Below are 7,586 nucleotides of genomic sequence, written 5' to 3'. Positions count from 1 at the left end.
TGATGACTGTTTTAGTATCCCCAAGAGAAATACAACAAGCAACAAAACAAATGTAAAATGAGATTTTTAGTGTTAAATAAGTTTTACAAATAAAATATCAGATAAAGTTTCGAATTTTGAATTTTACAATTTTTCTCCCACCCTCCCTTCCCTCTCCCCTCCCCCACACAGAAGACAATCTGACAATCTTTACATTGTTTCCATGCTTTGCATTGATCAAAATTGAATGTGTTGAAAGGAAAAACATCCGTGAGGAAGAAATAAAATATTAGAGATAGCAAAATGATGTAGTATATAAGAAAACTTTTTTTTTTTATAAAATTGAAAGTAATAAATAATCCTTGGTCTTTGTTTAAACTCCAGTTCTTTCTCTGGATACAGATGGTATTCTCCATCACAGATACTCTAATATTGTCCAGAATTATTGCACTGATGGAGTGAGCAAGTCGATCAAGGTTGATCATCACCCCCATGTTGACATTAGGGTATACAATGTTCTGGTTCTGCTCATCTAGCTCAGCATCAATTCATGTAAGTCTATCCAGGCTAATCTGAATTTCCATCCCTTCCGATTTCTAATAAAATCTTTGTTTTATTAGATTATTAATTATTAATAGTGTTCCATCACATTCATATAGCATATAATTTGTTCAGCCATTCCCCAATTGATGAACATCCACTCTATTTCTAGTTCTTTACCATAGCAAACAGAGCTGCAGTGATATTTTCACCCTTTTTCATGATCTCTTCAGATTATAGGCCCAAAAGTGGTGTTGCTGGATCAAAGGATATGAAGAGTTTTATTGCCATTTGGGCATAACTCCAAATTGTTTTCCACAAAGGTTGGATCAGTTCACAGGTCCACCAACAATGCATTAGTATTCCAAATTTCCCACATTTCCCCCATCCCTTCCAACATTGATCATTGTCCTTTCCAGTAATATTGGTCAATCTGAGAGATGTGAAGTGGTACATCAGAGATGCTTTCATTGCATTTCTGTAATCAGTAATGATTTAGAGCAATTTTCCATATGACTGTAGCTAGTTTTGATTTCCTCATCTGCAAATTGCCTTTACATAGCCTTTGACCATTTGTCAATTGGAGAATGGAGGCTATATTTTAAAATAAGGTTATTAAAAAAGAGGGGAAAAAGCATCTCCAATTTCTCTTTACCTGCTCCCCCAGCTTTCTCCAGGATGGTTCTTAGTCACCTTCTCCTTTCTTCCAACTTAAGGCTCTGAAACATGAAGGAGAGACTATTCAGAAGATAAGAAAACTCCTTTGAAGGAGAAAATACCAAAAAGTTCTTACTGGCTCCTGTTCTCTTCAAAAGTAAGACCTCCTGTGAATAAGATGAGACTCAGCTCAATCTTCTCCCCCAGCAATCTTTCAGGATTGCCATTTAGCAATTCCTTTTGTGCTTTCCTTAACTGAGTTATGCAATAAAGAACTTTTTTTTAACTTTCAGTTCCCCTAATTCATTGTTAGTTCATCTGCAAAGTGTGGGAATGGCATTAGGTGGGGTAGAGAAGGGTTTTGGAATAGATGACCTCTAAGACTTCTTTCAGTTTAAAAGAGAAGAGCTCATGATTATAGAAGCTACCTGTGAGTGTTTTATATGATAGAATTCTAATATATACAATGAAAATTGTATTATTAAGGAGTGAGAGTTCAAAGATGACAGAGAATCAAACCTACTGATTGGCCACCATCAATGAGGAACTTCTTCCAGAAACTGCAAACTTGGGACATTATTTCTTTTCACTACCCTCAAGTCACTAATTCTGGTTAAATGTGTAGATCCATATTTAATTCTAATTAACTAGGGTGGGGAAGATCTAAATCAGAAATATAAGAGCTACAAGTTCTGTAGAAAGATCTCTATCTAATGTCAAATGCAGGATAGGAAGGGATTCCCAGAATTTTCTGGATGAATAAGATGAGACTCAGCTCAGTATTCTCCCCCTAGCAAGCTTTCAGAATTTCCATTCAGCACTTTTTGTGCTTTCCTTCACTGAGTTATACAGTAAAGATCTTTTTTTTGTAACTTTGTTTCCCCTAATTCATTGTTGGTTCATATTGTTTGCTGGGGGTTTTGGATTAATTTTTAATGGAAGCCTGGAAACTCCTCAGGCCTTGGGAGGAAAGGCAGGAATATCAGAACTCATCGAACAGAGAAAAGAGCAAAGTAATTATGTTACTTGATTAATGTTTATTAATTATTTATCTCATTCATTCACTCAAAGTCTCAGTAATGATTATACTACCTTACCTGTTTCCCCTCTTCCTCTCCATGGACTGCATCTTCTCTGCCCTGTCATTTCCTTGTGCCCTCTGAACCTCCTGGTCTTTGTTAACAAACTTCTCCATATACTGGAGCTTTCATTTCTTACTCTTTTTTATTTTCTTTCATTAATTTAATTCTCTCCAAAAGACATCATAAATCTACATACTCCCTAATACTAACTGCATATTGCTAGATCCCAAATCATTTTTAGACTGTTTCTTTGCCACATTTAGCTAGCAACTTTACCTAGAAACAACCTAGTTCAGAAGATCTGGATTCAGATGGTATCACTAACCTACCACCCTTCAGGACCTTGACTGCTTTGTACATTTTTCTCTCTTCACCTCTTCTCCAGGCTGAATGTCTCAGATTCTTTAACCAATGTTTGCATGGTGTGTTTGTCAACATTCTAACCACAATGCAGTGTAAGGCTAGGGTACTGGACTTGGGGTCAGGACCTAGCCCAAATTTATCTCTGAGACTGAGTTAGCCCTGGGAACCTGAGCAAATCACCTACCTCTTTGCATCTGTTAAAAGGAGAGTTGGAATCGATGGCCTCCAGTCACACCCAGCTCCAACACTTTTCAGTTTGTCCATCTTTATCATCCAGTTCAAATCCATGAATCAGTGACCAGTATTCCATCTGTCCCTTTAGGAAATCACAACACTACAAATGTATTTTCTTTCATTTCAGTTAGATTCTCAGCTTTAAGAAAATATTTTTTTAAAATTCCAAACCTTTTTTCTGTTCTCCAAGTTCATATGTCACCTCTTATCTCCCTTTTAGCAAAAGGCAATTGTCTTCTACATGTACTGAGATAATGGAGTTCACCTCTTCTTATATTCCTCCTTTAACCTATTCTGTACTTCAAAACATTTTCTTCTCATTCTTCCTCCATTACATCTAATGAGGAAGTTGGCCTTCTTAATAAGGTTAAGCCTTTTGTTTGTGATTTTAATCTTTCATTCTTGCTACCCCCAAGAGCTTGGTCCACTCAAACATTTTCTCTATTTCTTTTTTTTTCTTAATTTTCTTTATTTAAAGCAATGGAGTTAAATGACTTGGCCAAGGTCACACAGCTAGGCAATTATAAAGTGCCTGAGGCAGATTTGAACTCAGGTCCTCCTGATTCCAGAGCCAGTACTCTATCCACTGTGCCCCTAGCTGCCCCATTCTATTTCTTTCATTTCAATTCCCCATTCACTAATTCCTTCTGCATGCCCTACAAATATCTTCATATTTCTCCTTCATTTTTTTTAGTTTTTTTTTTTAGGTTTCTTTTGCTAGGTAATGGGGTTAAGTGGCTTGCCCAAGGCCACACAGCTAGGCAATTATTAAGTGTCTGAGACCGGATTTAAACCCAGGTACTTCTGACTCCAGGGCCGGGCCTTTATCCACTGCGCCACCTAGCTGCCCCCACTCCATTTTTAAAACACTTTGATTTGACCTTAAAATTTCCTCAAACTATTCTCCCTTTGTTAAAACTGCATCTTAGAAAGGGATAAATATATTCCACACTCCCCTTTCTTATAATTCTTCTCAAATCCTTGTAATCTGACCTCTGACTCTTATCACATGGTTGAAGTTGTGTTCTCAAAGTTACCATGGATCTCAATGACTAAAATTTATTGATCTATTTCCTAGACTTCTGTGTGCAGCTTTTGAAATTGTCAGGCAGCTCTTCTTTTGGAATGTTCTCTCCTCATAAGTTTACATTACAATACTTTCTCTTGGTTTTCCTTGTAGTTGCCTGACCACTCCCTGAGCTGCTTTGTGGGATCATCATTCTCTTCCTATCCACCAGGATCATCCTCCAAAGTACTGTCTTGGGTTTTCATCTCTTCCCTTTATCTCTCTTTCATGATCTCTTCACCTCTCATGGATCCAATGATCACCTCTGAACATAACTTCCAATTTAAATATCTACTCTTAATCTCTGATCCCAACTATCTCCTGGAAATCCTCACAAAGGTATCTCAAATTTACCCTATCTGAAAGGGAACTCATCTCATCTCCAGATTTCCTCATTTTTCTGAAGAATACCATTTTCTTTCTAGTTATCAAGGTTCACTTTGACTTTTTTTATTATTTGAGCTTTCCTATGTCAGAGCAAATTTTCATTGTCCTCCGAATCTATCTTTACTTTCTCACATTTTATCTTCTCTCTCTTCACAATGCGTCTTCCCTAGTATGGATTATCATAACCTCTAGTAAAGATTGTTTCACTGGCTCCTAATTGTGCTTCCTATCTCTATTATCTTGACTTTCTAAACCACCTTCTATATAACTGCCAAATTGATATTTTTTCTTTGATCTCCCTCTCTATATTATAGGGTCAGTCAATGGTCCAGTGGATGAAAAGTTGAGCCTGGACTCTTTAAGACAATTGTACCTTGCTGTGTGACCCTGGGCAAGTCATTTTACCTCTGCCAGCCAGTCAGTGAATCAATGTGCCAGACCCTGTGCTAAGTGCTAGTGACTGTCTCAGGTGATAATAACAGTATATACAATCTGCGATTATTGAGGAGATCAAATGAAATGATATCTGTAAAGTCCTTACAAGTGTTTAAACACCATGTAGTGACTTTTATTAATATTATCACAGATTATTATCTAACTAAAGAGAGAAATGAACATTATAAAATATCTGACTTGGAGAAAAGTATGAGATCTGCCCAAAAGGAAATCCTCTAAACCAGAAAGGGCTTTAATTTGATGAGGATCTCTTCTCTCTCTGGATTGCTAAACTTTTGTCTCTCCCTTTGAACCCCACATGTCAGACTTTCAGGAACTGATACTTCCCTCTGCCATTAAGGTCTCCATACTTGGAGCCATGGGAGACTGCTCTCCCTGTTGTCTCCTTGCCTTTTGTGACTAATTCCCTAAAGCTACCTTCCTTCCTTCCTTCCATCTACAAGAAGTAAATCCTAGGGTATAGGAGCTAGACTAATAAGCTCCTCCTGGGCTGCTCACTAAGCCTGTATCCCTCAGTCTCCATCCTTACTCCAGGTCTCTTAGCCTCAGAAAAGCTTACATTTAAGTTGCTTCCAGGTGGGCCTGTCCTTCACTTCCCTACTGGTTAAATTGAAAGGATGTGGAAAAAAAAAACCCTGATGGGTTCCAACATTCCTCAGTCTCTGAGTCGGAAGGGACGTCAGCACCCATCTCTTCCAGCTTCTACCCAAATTGGAATCTCTTTTAAAACTCATATGTCAAGTGCTTAGGCAGCTTAATGGGAAGACTCATTCCTCCTGAGGCATCTCACTCTAATTTTTCATTAGCACCAGTTCCTTTATGAGGATTCAAATGGTATCTCTGTTGCCTAGAGTCATTTGTAACAGTAAAAACTGAACAAAATCAAGAAGTAAAAACTAGAACAAATTTTACTCCTACATGATTTGGAGAAAAGTTGAAAGGCTTGTGATAGCTCTATTTATAGGCTACTATTTTGCTATTAAATACACAAGAGATGTAGAGCCCTTGAGAGCAGGGACTGTTGTTGGATTTCTTTAGATTTAAAATAGTGCTCAGCAATTAAAAATACATGCTGATTAATTCCCTGTTATTAGTTTGTTCACATATGTTCTAGTCATAGGGAAATAGATGACCAAAAGTATTCATTTTTGAGTAGCATCTTCATTTTCTTTTTCTTCCATATACACATATGTATATGTTTTTTAGGTTTTTGCAAGACAGTGGGATTAAGTGACTTGCCAAGGCCACACAGCTAGGTAATTATTATTGAGGGTCTGAGGCCAGATTTGTACTTAGGTCCTCCTGACTCCAGGGTCAGTGCTCTATCCACTGTACAACCTAGCCACCCATGTATATTTTTAAATTACAAAATTTCCTTCCACCTTCCCTTCCCACCCCCCCTCCCCTCAGTGACAAACAACCAGGTTAGTATTGTACACACATATTTTTGATAAACATGTTTATACATTTGTCATTCTTGGCACGAGGCATTAGGATTAAGGGAAAGAGACACATAAGAGATAATTTTTATAAAGTGTTCATCAGATGCTGAAGAGTTTTTTGTTTGTTTGTTTTACTTCCTCTGGATGGGGATAACATTGTCCATAGCTGGTCCAATAGGGTTGTCTCTGAACTGCTGGGGGGAGCTGATTCCATCAAGGTTCATCATCTCACAATGTTGTTCTTAATCAAAAGTATTCATAGTAGAAAGTGCAGAGCATGGTCAGGGCTTGGCTAGTTTGGTTGGACCATAGAGGGTGGGTAGTGTATGGCTAGAAAGGAAATTCTGTTCAACAAGCATCAATCACACACCAAAGCGGGACCAGGTACCATGTGTGCATGACACTAATATTTGAAAAACAAAAGGGAAGCAGTTGCTGCTGTCAAGGAGCTGATGATCTATGGGGAAATACAATACAAACTCAGGTGAATGAATGGAGAGGGTCTACATTGAATATTCTTAAGCCAGGCTGTGACCTAAATTTAGGAATACCAACACTGAAGCTCTGTGTATAATGGCTTGGGAGGCAGGTGGGAGAGACAGAAAGCTAGAACCCAAGGAGGAAGTGAATGAAAGAGTCCAGGAGAGAGGAGATGACAGCCTGCGGTAGTGAAGTCTGCAGAATGACATTTTGAATCCTCAGGAAGGAGCTGGTGCTAATGAAAATTAGAGTGAGATGCCTCAGAAGGGAAGGCTAGATGAGGGTTCATTTATCAGTAATGAAACCACAGAAGGCTCTCTGACTCAGGAAGGTAAGAAAAAGCTTAAATTTTAATTCACTTAGCTAAATAAAGAAAGTGAATTTTTTAGAAGATATTAAGTTTAAGCAAAGAAGAAACAGCTGAGCTAACAGTACAGAAAGGACAGCTAAGAGGGAGGAAAGAGAAATAGCCATGAGATGGTGGCTGAACTTAGATCAGCATGGTTCCAGCATGGAGAAGAGGGTGGGAAGAAACTTTATTGGGAGCCTAGCCCATCTCCTGTGCAGGGAGGAGGCAGGAGAGACTCCCCTGGATGTGACTGGAGTCATGTATATACCTTGGAAGGCAAAGAGCCAGACAGGAAAGGAGGGTTAGAGGAAAGGGCTTGAGGTTGTTTTGTATTATCTTAGTGCATTTCCATTTAAGAGGGTTAGACTGAACCTTGGGGAGGAAGTTAGAGACTCACAGAAAATGCCAGACAAGTATAGATAATAATTTCTTAATAGTACAGAAAAGAATAGACAACTAATTCTCTAATATTTCTCCTTCATCATAGAGTGCTGATCTTGTGAGAGGAGAGAAAGGCATGGCAGCGGGAAGGGCAGAACTGGTACAACTTG

The sequence above is a fragment of the Macrotis lagotis genome, chromosome 2 (genome assembly GCF_037893015.1).
Source record: "Macrotis lagotis isolate mMagLag1 chromosome 2, bilby.v1.9.chrom.fasta, whole genome shotgun sequence".
NCBI lineage: Eukaryota > Metazoa > Chordata > Mammalia > Peramelemorphia > Peramelidae > Macrotis > Macrotis lagotis.
Note: the sequence above shows the minus strand (reverse complement) of the source record.